This window comes from Cetorhinus maximus, chromosome 9, assembly GCF_964194155.1.
Source record: "Cetorhinus maximus chromosome 9, sCetMax3.hap1.1, whole genome shotgun sequence".
Taxonomy (NCBI): Eukaryota; Metazoa; Chordata; class Chondrichthyes; order Lamniformes; family Cetorhinidae; genus Cetorhinus; species Cetorhinus maximus.
The window spans coordinates 7,738,277-7,751,141 of record NC_135887.1 but is presented as its reverse complement, the minus strand read 5'-3'; the positions used below and the strand labels follow the sequence as shown (position 1 = coordinate 7,751,141).

Genomic DNA, 12,865 nt, shown 5'->3' with positions numbered 1-12,865 from the left:
TTTGAATAGTGCAGCATTTTGTCCTGCTCAAAGCCTGCCAGAATGACATCAAGGTTGGGGATGGGAAATCGAGAAAGAGGCCAACAATGGCAAGAATCCAAGGAAGTGGCTCCTAGCATAAGGCTAGAGCTGGAACTGGGTATCGCCAAAAAACTGTTGATAGTGGGAAGGGGAGAGAAGGCCAGATTTGGAGAACCCTGGAGGAGCGGACTGCTCCAGTGAGCCCACAAAGAACCTCCACCAAAATTCTAAAACACATTTTGATCTCCTCTGGACACTGTTGCCTCCAGTTAGGTGCTGCTGGTGGGTTTGGCATTATAAGCGTCTCACTATTTCAAGTAAAATCATATTGCAGCACTGTAGACATCATTGGGCCACAACTTCAACATCCTAAGTAGGTCCCTACCTACATTTTCCCTGGTTAAAACAGCATTAGACTGGAGTACAAGACAAACCCCACTCCCCCCAACATTGCCTGACCCCTTCCCTATCCAACATCTTAATTATAAGCCCACCCCATTGGCACTGTATTGGCTGGGTTAAAATCCCTATGATGTCTTAAATCCAAACCTATGTTCAGAAAATTTTATTCTGGAAACATTAATGATGACTTTTTTACATCATAGGCTTTCTACTCTTAAAGCAGAAACAAAGCTGAGGCAAAAGGAGAGGGAACAACAGCATGAAATTCATCTGGACAATCAAGAGGAGAGAAGAAAAAACCTTCGGTTGCAGTTCAAAGATTGGATGCTGAGCACCAATGGAAATGTGACGCTTTATTTGGTAAAACGCATAAAACAAATTCAATTTTTCAGCAACAAACCTAAGTCCAGATGAATCTAATCTCAACCAAATATTCTAGTGGAATACCTTAAATGATGTGACGTGAATTTTACTTTTAAAAAACAAATGTCACTATCAAATGTCACCTTTTAAAAATCAATTACAAGAAATTACATTTAACTTTAGTACCCTTTATCTTTATCATTCCTGAACCTTTTGTTTAATCACCGATTGCTGATTTCACTACAGGGACTGGTTTTGAGAAGTTACTAAGCCTGACAGTTTAACAGCTGTACTTGTGTCACTGGAGATAGAGTGATTAGCTGGGCTGTTTAATTTTATCTCAATTTTTGGAAACAGCTTGGGATGAGACTATGTAAAATGTTTTTCTCCATTCACCTTGCTTAGTGTTCAGGCACCATCACTAGTTGGCAGGACAGGTGAGTAGTAACCTGCTATCTGGCCATTGCAGCTGGAGGAAGTGTGCAAAAGAGGGCCTCGTGACACTTTCTCCAGCCTTTTTACACCTGGCTTCTTCTCACCTCCAGCACATGTTAGAACAACAGAGATTTGGAAAACAGTGTGCAGGGATGTAAGTCTGATATAAGGGCCACGATGCACCAATCTGGGACATCCGTTGCTTGTGGGGTTGGAAGGAGGTTTCTTGATTTTAATTCTAATGACAGGCACCAGTGCCATCAGGGGTACATCTATAATGTACACCCACCAAAGAGCCAGCAAATTGCAGTACAAGACTGGTTAACCGGAGAGTTTCCAGTTCCACACCCACTCCCACTTTGCTTCACTTTATGGTTCCCTCATATATAAAGAGGCAGCTCTGGAAAAAAGTTATCAATTGCAGAGCTTTCTGTTGGGAATTACAGTACCTCTGCCTTTTGGCAGTATGGTATACCTGGCCTTAGAAGACATTCTGCTGCTGATCGTATCCAGACCCCCCTAAAAGCCGGCAACATAGGACTGCTTGCTTATCCCTACAACCACCCCACCCTCAACTTCTCTCTCCCCCACCCACACCACCACCCCCCCCCTCCCCCCCCCCGACCCACCCACCTTAGACCAGCTTATATTTCACCTCTCTCCTAACTATACTTCAGTTCTGCCGAAGGGTCATGAGGACTCGAAACGTCAACTGTTTTCTTCTCCACCGATGCTGCCAGACCTGCTGAGTTTTTCCAGGTAATTCTGTTTTTGTTTAGGAAATCACTGCCAGTCTTATAGTGATAATCTTGGGGATAAGCTCTGCCCCTTACTACCCCATTTGGTTACTTCAGTCTGATTTATCCAGGTACCAGTCTAAATTTCGACCCTATTAATGGAAGGTCTGTGGACTTTCAGTCCTCATATCAATTCAATTATTATTATTTTCTGATATCAGCTTTGGTTGTTTAGACAGGAATATTCCAAAAAGAAATTTGGGTTGAAACAGATTTAAACAAAGAGCCATTAAAGTTCGCAATTTCTCATAATTGCTTGTCTATTAAAAAAAAAACACACATCTGTGGCACTACTCATTCTCCTTTGCTTTTATAAAAAATAGAATGTGGAAAAAACAGATAAGTAACTCTAACTGTCTGCCAGATCTGCTATTTTTCGATTTATGTCAAATTAGTGGGAGGTTGCATTAAAGCCCAAACTCCAAAGGCTTATTCTACTTCCTCCATCGCTCTGATAAAAAGAGCTGAAAAATAACTTATCAACCACAAATATAAAATTAAAGAGAAAGAAACTCAGAAAGATAATCTGCAATATTTTCTCTCAGCAATAGTTTTGACAAATTCATAAATGCATTTACAAAGAATAAACATATGAATTTGTTCAAATTGATGAACAGATAAAAATATTGTGTGTAAGTGTGTATTCTTAGTTATCTGCACAAGTTGATTCATCAGGTGTTCATTATACAGACCTGACTGTAAAGCACAAACTATCTGGTTCTCAAAGGACATTGTTGAAATGAAGGCAGGTCTGAACAGGAGATGGTTGAGGAGGAAATACTTCAGGCTCAATTCCCTTGGGTCCCCTGAGATGTTCAATTTTAACAATCGGGCAGCTGCTTTCTGCCAAATTCTGGAGCATTTTGATTGGGAAGTTAACATGCAGCATCATAATAAAATACAGCCATTGGTTAAAAGGATTTGGTGCTTTAAATTGCAGGCGGCAAGGGCATGTGCTAGAAGCTGCTGGGGTCCTTCTTTAAATTTGCAAGTGAGCCTCCAATTATATTACTGAGGCCCAAAAGTCATTTCTACCTGAAACCAGAGACGGAGTAGTAATGGTGGCTTCCCTGCCATACCAAGACTGCGGAGAACTGCATCGAGGAGCATTAACATAATTCCAAAAAGAAATTTGCAATTTCTTTATGGGCTAAGTAGTGCAGGACTGCTCCTCTGGGCCTCACAGGGAAAATTTAGGACTTTCTAGTGGGCTTTTCCCCCCATCCCCAAAACATCTGCCAAGCCCCACTTATCTTGTGTGAGGTACTGTTGCCACCAGTCCCAATAGGCGGCTCCCAATCTGCTCAATTTTCATGGCCAGGCAGCTATTCTCGTCAAGAGGTCAGAAACCAGCATGCTAATAAGGCCAGACCATTAAAATCAGCTGAGCCTGCTGCTCTTAGATCAATCACTGAGGGTCGCTCAACCATGTTCCTGCGCAGAAGCAAAAATTGATTCCCTTATTTTAGTTTTAAAAACTGCTGCATTATTTAGGGGTTTGGGACAGATCCAGATATGATATTGGGTTGTTGGTATGAACTCCATAAATAATTTCAAAATTGTGTGCTCCCATTATAGGCTCAAAATGTTCTGGTTTCCTTCTCGGAGACTTTTGCTGAATATTATTTCCAAACGTTTGAAGGTAAGGTCAACACCACACTATGACAGAAGTGTGACTTTGTTTTATTTTATCATCCACCTGCCCTAGATTTCTTTACTCTGTCTTCGTAAGTACTGTCTCATACTGGGGGTAAGCTGACAACAACCCTCTAGTATTTCACTTGTCCAGCCATCAACATGTGGTTATTTGATCATGGAGTGCATTGTAGCTAAGACCAAATCTACTGCCATCTGACTTTCCAGCAGGATTTTCCAGATGGCAATCAGTAATAAGAATGCTGGCTGATTTTCTTTCTTTCTCCTTACCCTAGAAGTGTTGAGATCTGCTAACTAAGGGAATCAAACTTGCAATATCTTGGTGTTTATAGCAGGCAGTGCTTTAACCAATTAGATCAATGTGGGGAGCATGTTAAATAGACTTAACCTATTTTTGTACTGTTGGCTATTTTCCATGTTTCATCAATAGCTGTCAAAATTAAATGCAAAGCAAGGTAAACTTGAAGAAAATTTCCAAAAATCTTCAGAGTAGATTCTTTTCAAAAAATTCAACACAAATCATATATCTAAATTTTCCCTTTCCTGCTTTGCAGGACTTCCCGAAACCAATCCAATATTTACAGCTGGCCGCTAGACATGTGACCCAGACTCAGTGCTGCTGTTAGTGCGCATACATTTTTTTGCTGCATCTCCACAATCATCTGCAGAGTAGCATTTTTACTGCAAATAAGCAATTTTAGCTTGCAAATAGTAGATTCTTGATGTTACACACAGTCTAAGATAGGTGGTGTCTTTTAACACTAAACGCTATAAATGCAAGTTGTTTGTGTTGCATTTATATTTAACATGATCTTTGATCTACTTTACATGCACACCATCCATGTGGTGTTCTTTTTTTTAATCCTCCCTTTTTGAGCAGTTGGCCCCTCTAATGCTGTTGGGCCTTGAAATTCAATGGTACCTTTGAAGACTTGCATTTCCACATGTTTACAATGCTGTTGGTTTACTGTAGATAGGCTGGTTTGCACTTTGGAGGAAGAACTGTACACTTGCAGTTGGCTGCACTCCAGAAGAATAAATAAGCCAAAGAGCACAGAACCTTCCACTTTCTAATAATGTGATTCAGTTGATATGTGGGTATATTATTTTATATATAAAAGTGGGTCACTTTTATAGATAAGCAAATGGGAGCAGAATAGAGTGGCAGGTGACAGAACTATTGCTTCCCATTTGAGCAAAGGTTGTGGCTAGCAGACTTCATTAACACATTATCAGGTCCACTTGGGATTTGATCCCATGACAACAGAATTTCAAGTGAGGTTAGGCAAATTGATTGGCCTAATAGTCAGTTTGTGTAAGAAACAGCAATTGGTTTTAACATTTGGCTTGGTTTTAACATTTCTAAATGTCTCAGTCCAGTAACTATTACTGATGATAAAGACGCAGCTTATATCTATGTAGCACCTTTCAAAACTTCAGATTTTACGTGACATGTGATTTAACACTCTACGCATAGGCCATTCAACCAGGCTGCCATCATGTTTTTACTTAAAACTTAATCCAGGGCAGGATAAAAGGCGAACAGGATCTTGACAAGTTGAGTAGGTAGGAGTTTTGCTGTGAGTTGGTTGGAGGTGGTTAATTGCATTTTCATTGTGTTCTGGAGCACTCTTTGGTTTGCCAGCATTTTCAGAGGCTTTCTGCTGAGAGCCCCCTTCAGTGCACTATCCTGTGCAACCTGTATTTCAGGAAATGGGGATTGTCTACTCTGCTGGAGAGACCTCCTCAGAAGAGGTGGAGAGGACCATAAGGGAAAGGAGGCCAGGTGCCTGCAGGCAGCATCCCAGGAAAGAGAGGTGTAAAGAGAGGTGGAAAATGTGGAAAGAGGAGGTGCAGCCAGAGGAGGTGCAGGGACAACAGGAAGTGCAAGGCAGAAGGGACCACAGAAGATGCCATTATCCTGCAGCCAGAGTTTACAGACAGCACTCTTGCTACCTGAACATGTCTGAGGTCAAGTGCCAAAGGAGGCTCCTCTAAGGACACTGTAACCTTCATTTGCCAGATGATTGGCCCTGAGGCTGCCTCAAACTGTGTAGGTAGCCATCCTATGCCAGTGGCTCATAAGGTTACGGTGGCCCTGAATTTTTTTGCCTCAAGTTCTTTCCAAGGCTCAGTGGGAGATCTTTGTGGTGTTTCCCATTCTGCTGTCCACAGCTGCATCAAGCTGGTCACTGAAGCTCTGTTCAGATGGGTCAGTAACTTCATTCATTTCCGGACAACGAAGCCAGCCAGACTGAGCGAGCCAGAGGCTTCACTACAATTGCTGGGTTTTCTCAGATCCAGGGAGCCATACATTGCACACATTTGGCCATAAAAGCACCAGTAGGTGAACCAGGTGCCTTTGTCAACAGAAAGGGGTTCCACTCCCTGAACATACAGCTCGTTTACGACCACAAGACTCAGATATTGCAGGTCTGCGCCAGGTACCCTGTCAGCTGCCATGTTTCATGCATCCTGCGACACTCCTAAGTCCCAAGGCTATTCGTCGCTCCAGCTCGATTGGATGGTTAGCTCCTGGGGGACAAAGGCTATCACCTGAAAAGGTGGCTCATGACGCCACTCAGACACCCAAGGACAGAAGTGGTGGAGAGATGCAATCGAACTCATGCCTCTATAAGGGTGATAATTGAGATGACATTTGGGCTGCTCAAGATGTCATTCCGTTGCCTGGACTGATCAGTGGGAGCACTTCAATATTCTCCAGAGCGCGTCTCACTTATTGTTGTTGTCTGCTGCGCTCTGCACAATCTGGCTCTGACAAGGGAGGCCCAAGTGGAGAACGAAGACAGCAATCCTGCTCCACATGCTGTAGAGGACGACTCAAGTGCTGGGTCTAAGGAGGAGCCAGAGGAGCCCCCGGGTGAGGATGTGCTGGCTGATGTGAGGATCCCTTTGGGATGTAGGGAGACCAGGGAGGCCTTGATTCTGAGAACTTTCAACTAGGCATCCAATGCAAGGAGTCAAGGTGATGACAAGGGTAGCGCCACCTTAATGATCTTTCCTGATGAGACAATCCTGTCACCCTTAAGTCAAGGTCTGACCTTGGAAATAAATTTTGCATCCCTTCCTCTGTCACACGCAACTCCCAGGCCTATTCCCTTTCCAAAGCATGAAGTACACTGATGCCATTGCACACAATGAGACATTTTTATAATGAAGCTACATGTACAAATGAACCAGTGCATACATGTCAAAGAAACATAAATTACCCATAACCCTTTTTGTGATCATAGTGACTTAAACTTTTGTTTGTGAGTGCTACAACTTTTTGCCCCCACCCTCCCTGCCCCCACCCCAGCAGCTGGATTGGAGGCAGCCAGCTGACTGATGCCCTGTCTGCCTTAATACCTTGGTGGCCACCCTGTGGCCGGCTGAACCTGTGCAGGCCCTGTCTGAGTGGGAGAATCCAGCGCCATTGCTGGGCACTCCTCAGTACTCGTGGTCTCATCAGATGCGGTGGCCACTGGCAGAAGGGCCACATCGCCCTGAGAGGAGATTGCAGATGCAAGCTGCAATTCTCTGCCAACATGAGGTTGGCTTGAACCTCCCTGCTCACCATCAATGGATAGGCAGCTGGCAGAATTATTAGGTGCCTTATCCATATATCACACTGGCAGTGACCTGCTGAGGTCGATGCCAGTGTGTGGGCTTGCAAATCTGAATGCAACCACAAAAAGCTCTGATTGAGTTCCTGAAAGCCCTGATTGAGTTCCTGCAGCTGCCTCTCCGTGGGAATTGCCATTCTCTCTGTGGAAGGGGCTGTGCATTCAGAGCTCCGTCTCAATGCAGTGCTCATGCTCCGCATGGACTCCTCCAAGATAGAGAACACGGCACGTAGAGCTTCAGGGATCTCTGCCAGATTTTCCCATGCATTCCGCTGGACATCCAGCATCTGCCACCTGATGAACGATACCAGAGAATCATCATCTGCCTCGGACTCAGCATCGTCCTGGTCTCCAGCAACCCTTCAGCTGCCAGTGCCCTGTGGACCCGCTGCCCCTGCCAGCTCCTCAGGTGAGTGTGATGTACACTCACCATTGTGCAGTACCATCTGATCTAACTCACTCATACCCACTGATGTGCCTGTGTCTGTGCTGGTGCTTGGTGCAGAGGGAGGATGTGATGCGGGTGCATCTGTGAATGGCTCCTCCTTGGAGTTTAAAGGAGGGTCCTCGGGATCTGCCTGGCATCGTCAGAATGGTGCATCTGAGGGAGGAAGAGAAAATGTCAGTAACAAACATCGTTACAAAGTCACAGTGCATGCGCTCTGGCTGCTTCTCACACAGGAAAACTATCTCACAGAGACGTTGTGAATGGACGAGTAACAGGGACTATTGGTTTAAACATCTCATTCCAAAAGCCACGGCCCTGCATCTCTTATATCCTCCCCCAGTCTCTTCCCTGTTCACTGGCTTCTTACCTTCCTCCGAGACCCCTGCTTCTCTGCGACCTGTGGACCTGGCTCCATGTTCGCAGGCCATCTCCAGAGCTTCCTCCTATGCCTGCATCAAAATCAGGAGGTTGGGCACACCTCCACCTGCTCATCCACACTCCTGAGTGTTATGACTCCTCTTCTCCTGTAAGGATGAAAGTGCACCCCCCTCTACATGCCAGACCATCTCTGCACAACCCCCTGTCCAAGAGACACAGGTGCAGGTACCTATCACATTGGCACACCTCACCCTTGCATACATCCAAGCCAATTGGGCATACTTTTCAGTTTCTCAAGCCACAGGGATATGTGCCATTTGGCACTCTGCATTTCATAACAGTGTGCACCAACAAGTCCTGCCACCCACTAAGACATCTATACACGGTTCCAAATGACTCAGTACTCACCCTGGCAGAGCGCAGAAGGTCTTTGAGTCTTTCCCTGCACTGGAGCCAAGTGCAGCGCATAACATCATGCCCGTTCACCAGGGCAGCCACCTCCATCCTCACTTTTTGGTTTGGTGAGATGGCCTCCTCTTACCTTCCTGCAGGATCAATATATCCCGCCAGGCCCTCACTGCATGCAGAAGAACACATAGTCATTTATTGGTAAAACGGGGAGCAGAGTGCCTTTGGACATTGCCTTACCACCTGGCATGGGATGCAAGTCCTGAGGCCATAATTACTGCTCTGACAAAATATCCTTCCAGGCAATGATGCAATCACATACAGCTCCCAGAGGCTTCTGACCACCTCTTGGCAGCCTTCAGGGAGCTCCCTGTCCACTTTTAAATTCGTCCCTCTCTGAAACCCCTTTGGACCTGGGGTCCGCCCTGCTCCCGCCCCTGCCAGCAACACTGATCCAGTCTCAGCACGTTTCACACTGGTTGGCCATTAATTGGCCACCAGCGTGAAATTGGGGTCGGGAGCCAATAACAGGCGGAGATGGATATCACATCTGCTTCCAGGCCTGCCGATTGAGGCCAAGCATAAAATTCAGGCCCATAAAATATATATATTCCAAAATACTAGAAAACACACCATTATATAAAACATCTAAATTTCCTGCGCTGAGCAGACTCTCCACTCCTAGGAAAATAAACCATATAACATTAATACCTCATTCCATTCAGAAGAGTCCACCATTCATTCCATGGGTTATAAATTTAGGCTTTTAAGGTTAAGTAGCAGGGCTAAGCCTTCACACTATATTTTTATGATATATAGATATATATATGTATGTATAATATAAATCATCATGGCAATTTTAAAACTGGACAGCCCTTTTGAAATGACTGAAGCCATGTCTGGCTGTGACCTTCGAACAATGGGAGCTAATCTGACAGTATCAAATAAATTTGCACCGCGTTATCTCTGAAGAGATACTAACAACTCCTGTGGGCTACAGAAACCAAATTCAAAGAAAATTATACAAAGGCTGTCTACATTTCATAAGCCAGATCTGGCCAATCAGTCTACTAGTCTGCTAAAACAAAGAACCCTGCAACCTTCCTTTCAAATTCTTAATGGTTGGGACATTAACAATCTCAAGAACCCAGATAAATAAATATACACCCTTTGTCAAAGCCAAAGTGGACAGGTGGAGTCATGTGACATGGCACACCCACCCCAGTCTGCTATCTTCCATCAACCAAGCAGCAGCACAACTCTGTCCAGGTTTGAAAGCCTGGTCCCCATCTACACTGTTTCTACTGGAACCTCTGAACTCCTAACCCATTGCCTGAAAGACTAATTCATCTCTGCATGCCTATCTCATCGTGGAAGTAACCTCGACTGGAAAAGTGAATTATCCAGCATCAGTTTCCAACCAGCCTACCTCTGTGAAGGAAGACACCAATGGACTTTGATCCTCGACTCATATGAGACAATAATTCTTCAGTCTGTGGTCATTGACCTATAAATATTTATTTCTCTATCCCCCTCTTTTATTGTACGAGTGAAAAGCAGGCAATGTTGCTGCCCTCCTCCCACGTTTGATTGCATGCAAAAAATCTGACCCTCTGAGTGTACCCTATCTCAAGTTCGTTGTAGGGTTATTAATAGAAATTAGATCACACCAAAACCTAGGAGTTTATAAAGGTGGAAATAAAAATCAAACACATTTCTGTTTATGGACAGGTGGTCAGAGAAGAAATAAGGGCTGTTTAAATTAAACCCCCTCCTGCCCCTAACAATTAGTGCAAGTAAATTTACAAGTATTTAGAATATTTGGGTGTGACCGAAACTGGGAATAAATCAGTTACAGAGTTGTGCATGATAAAATGTTTCACTCCATTTGATTCCTTTGGCTGGGTAGGAGGCAAGTGTTCCACATGAATTATGGTCTTGGGCTGACCAGGCAATCTGTTCCAAGGCTGCTGCCAATGCTATTCTGAATTATATCTTTGTATTTACAATAAATAGTAAATTTATCAGTTGGTGATTATGCTCTAAGGCGAAGGGAGCAGAGTAAATCTGTCTAGCTGGACATACCAGCAGATTGTTGAGGAAAATGAGTCTAAGAATCATAGATGAGTTGCTCTAAAGTTAAAGTAACAGTGACTGTCAAGTGAGTTCTGGATCTCAAGGGAGAAACCAAGTTGTCAGCAGTCTACTGGGAGAGAAAACTGCAGGTCCTAAAGGAAAAGGAGAAAGGTTGCAAGAAGCCCTTTAAGCTAAGTCAAAGGACAAGGACAGGAATCTGGAACAAGGTCCTGTTCAGTGGAAGTGAAAGCAAGGAGCAGTGGGAAAGGCTTCAAATTAAAGAGAGAAAGCTACAAGAAGCAGACTCAAGGCAAAGCGGGCTTGCGAAAAGCCAGAAGATCCAATGAAACAGCTAAATTTTGGTGACTCCTTACTATGGGCATGTGAAACAGTGGTGCCCTGTTGGCATGGCTGAGCATCTGAGAGAGAGTGCATGGAAGGCAAAGCTTGAATGCGCATGGCGATCCAGGGAAGAGGAACATCGGAGGAAGAGATCAAAACCCTGGAGGTGGATCCTTGTGGAAGGTGTCCGAGAGAAAGCGTCATTTGGCAGAAGATTCCAAAGTGGGTTCTTCAAGAGTGGAGATCGGAAACTCTTGTGTGAAAGAGAGTTCAGTGGGACCAGTTGGCTCACAGTATTGTAAGCATCTAGGGGGAGTTGATGAGAGATCCATAGCATCTATTCGGAGTGACATCTGTCACTTGGTTTCAGAATGTGATGTGTCTGACCACAGGTCACTTATTGGTTTACATGGACAGTGTACTTACTGTGAACATTAGAGTACAAGATAGCTTGTGTAACTTGTGGTATCCTTACAAATCTGTAAAGGTATAGTTGTGGATGAAGGAGTTTTGTAATATAGTTCATCTTTTCTTGTTTAATAAATGTTTTATTCTTTTATTGAAAGTTCATCAGATGACTCCTGTGACTCTTCAGTAGCCACTCTCCACGTTTCCAAACAAAAAAAATAAAAGTTAGCATCTATCAAGCTAGGTTCCACCCTGGTATCTGACTTGTCCAGTAGTAACATTAGCTGGCATCATAACAGTGGCATCAAGGAACCCTAGCAAAACTGGAGTCAATGGGAATCAGGGGGAAAACTCTCCACTAGTTGGAGTTATACCTACCACAAAGGAAGATGGTTGTGGTTGTTGGAGGTCAATCATTCCAGTCTTAGGACATCACTGCAGGAGTTCCTCAGGGTAGTGTCCTAGGCCCAACCATCTTCAGCTGCGTCATCAATGATGTGTCCTAGGCCCAACCATCTTCAGCTGCGTCATCAATGATGTTACGGAACAGACCCTCACACAGTATATTTTTATAAAAATATATCCTCGTGCCTATTTCTTAACATAAAACTGGACCTTTGCTGAACAAAGACTATTAAGATGGCTGACCCTCTGAGTTTTTACCCATGATTACAGAACAAAAGAAGCCACCTCATAGCTCGTTATCCCTGATGAGCTGCTAACGATCACCTGGAGACTGCACAGCCAAACTTCAAAGCGGGCTACATCGAAGGCCTTTTGTATTTGACAATCCAGGTTGCCAGCGGAGACAGAATGTCTACTAAGACAATGCTCTCTCAAACATTCCTTTTAACCCATAATGGCAGTCCTGAAGACCAAGCTGAATTCCAGACCCTGGATAAACATCCTTTGTTGAAGACCTTGTGGTGAGGTAATGTCACATGACCTAAGCCTCTGGCTTGTTGAATAAGTTAATAATGCTTTGGTGGGCTGCATAGCTCAGTCTGCTGTTTAACACCTGACTAGCAGGCCACGCCAAAAGAGCTCTGGCCCAGAATGGACACCTGGCCCCATCTACCCTGCTTCTGCTGGAACTTCTGTGCCATCAAGTACAAGACTGATTCATCTCTGCATGCCTATCTCATAGTGCGAAGTAAATACCAATGGTAAAGTTAATTATATAGCATCAGTCTTCAACCCAATGAGCTCTGTGAAGGAAGATCTCATTGGACTTTGATTCTGGAACCCATTTGAACCAATGTTTATTTTCTCTGTGGTTTCAGTACTGTAAATCCTTCGTTTCTCTAGCCCTGTCTTTACTGTCTGAGTGTGGAGAGGACACTAAAACCCTCCTGCGTTTTGAGTGTGTGCAAATAAACTAACCCTTTGAGTCCATCCTATATCAAGTTTGCTGTGGGGTCATTACTAGAAAATTGGTTCACAAAATGGGAAAATGCGCCACTACTTACAAAGAGGGAAACAAATCAAAGTACCTTTCTGTTTAT

General features: G+C 44.1%; 1 protein-coding gene and 1 long non-coding RNA gene across 2 annotated transcripts in view; both read left to right on the top strand.

Annotated features, from left to right (window-relative positions):
- LOC144684285 (EF-hand calcium-binding domain-containing protein 5-like) overlaps positions 1-12,865 on the top strand; it is a 207,835-nt gene that overhangs the window by 45,799 nt on the left and 149,171 nt on the right. The window lies entirely within an intron of this gene.
- Positions 631-12,133, top strand: LOC144684346 (uncharacterized). The gene is made up of 3 exons (XR_013577487.1): positions 631-783; positions 3,597-3,660; positions 12,036-12,133. It is a non-coding gene; the product is annotated as an uncharacterized LOC144684346 (long non-coding RNA).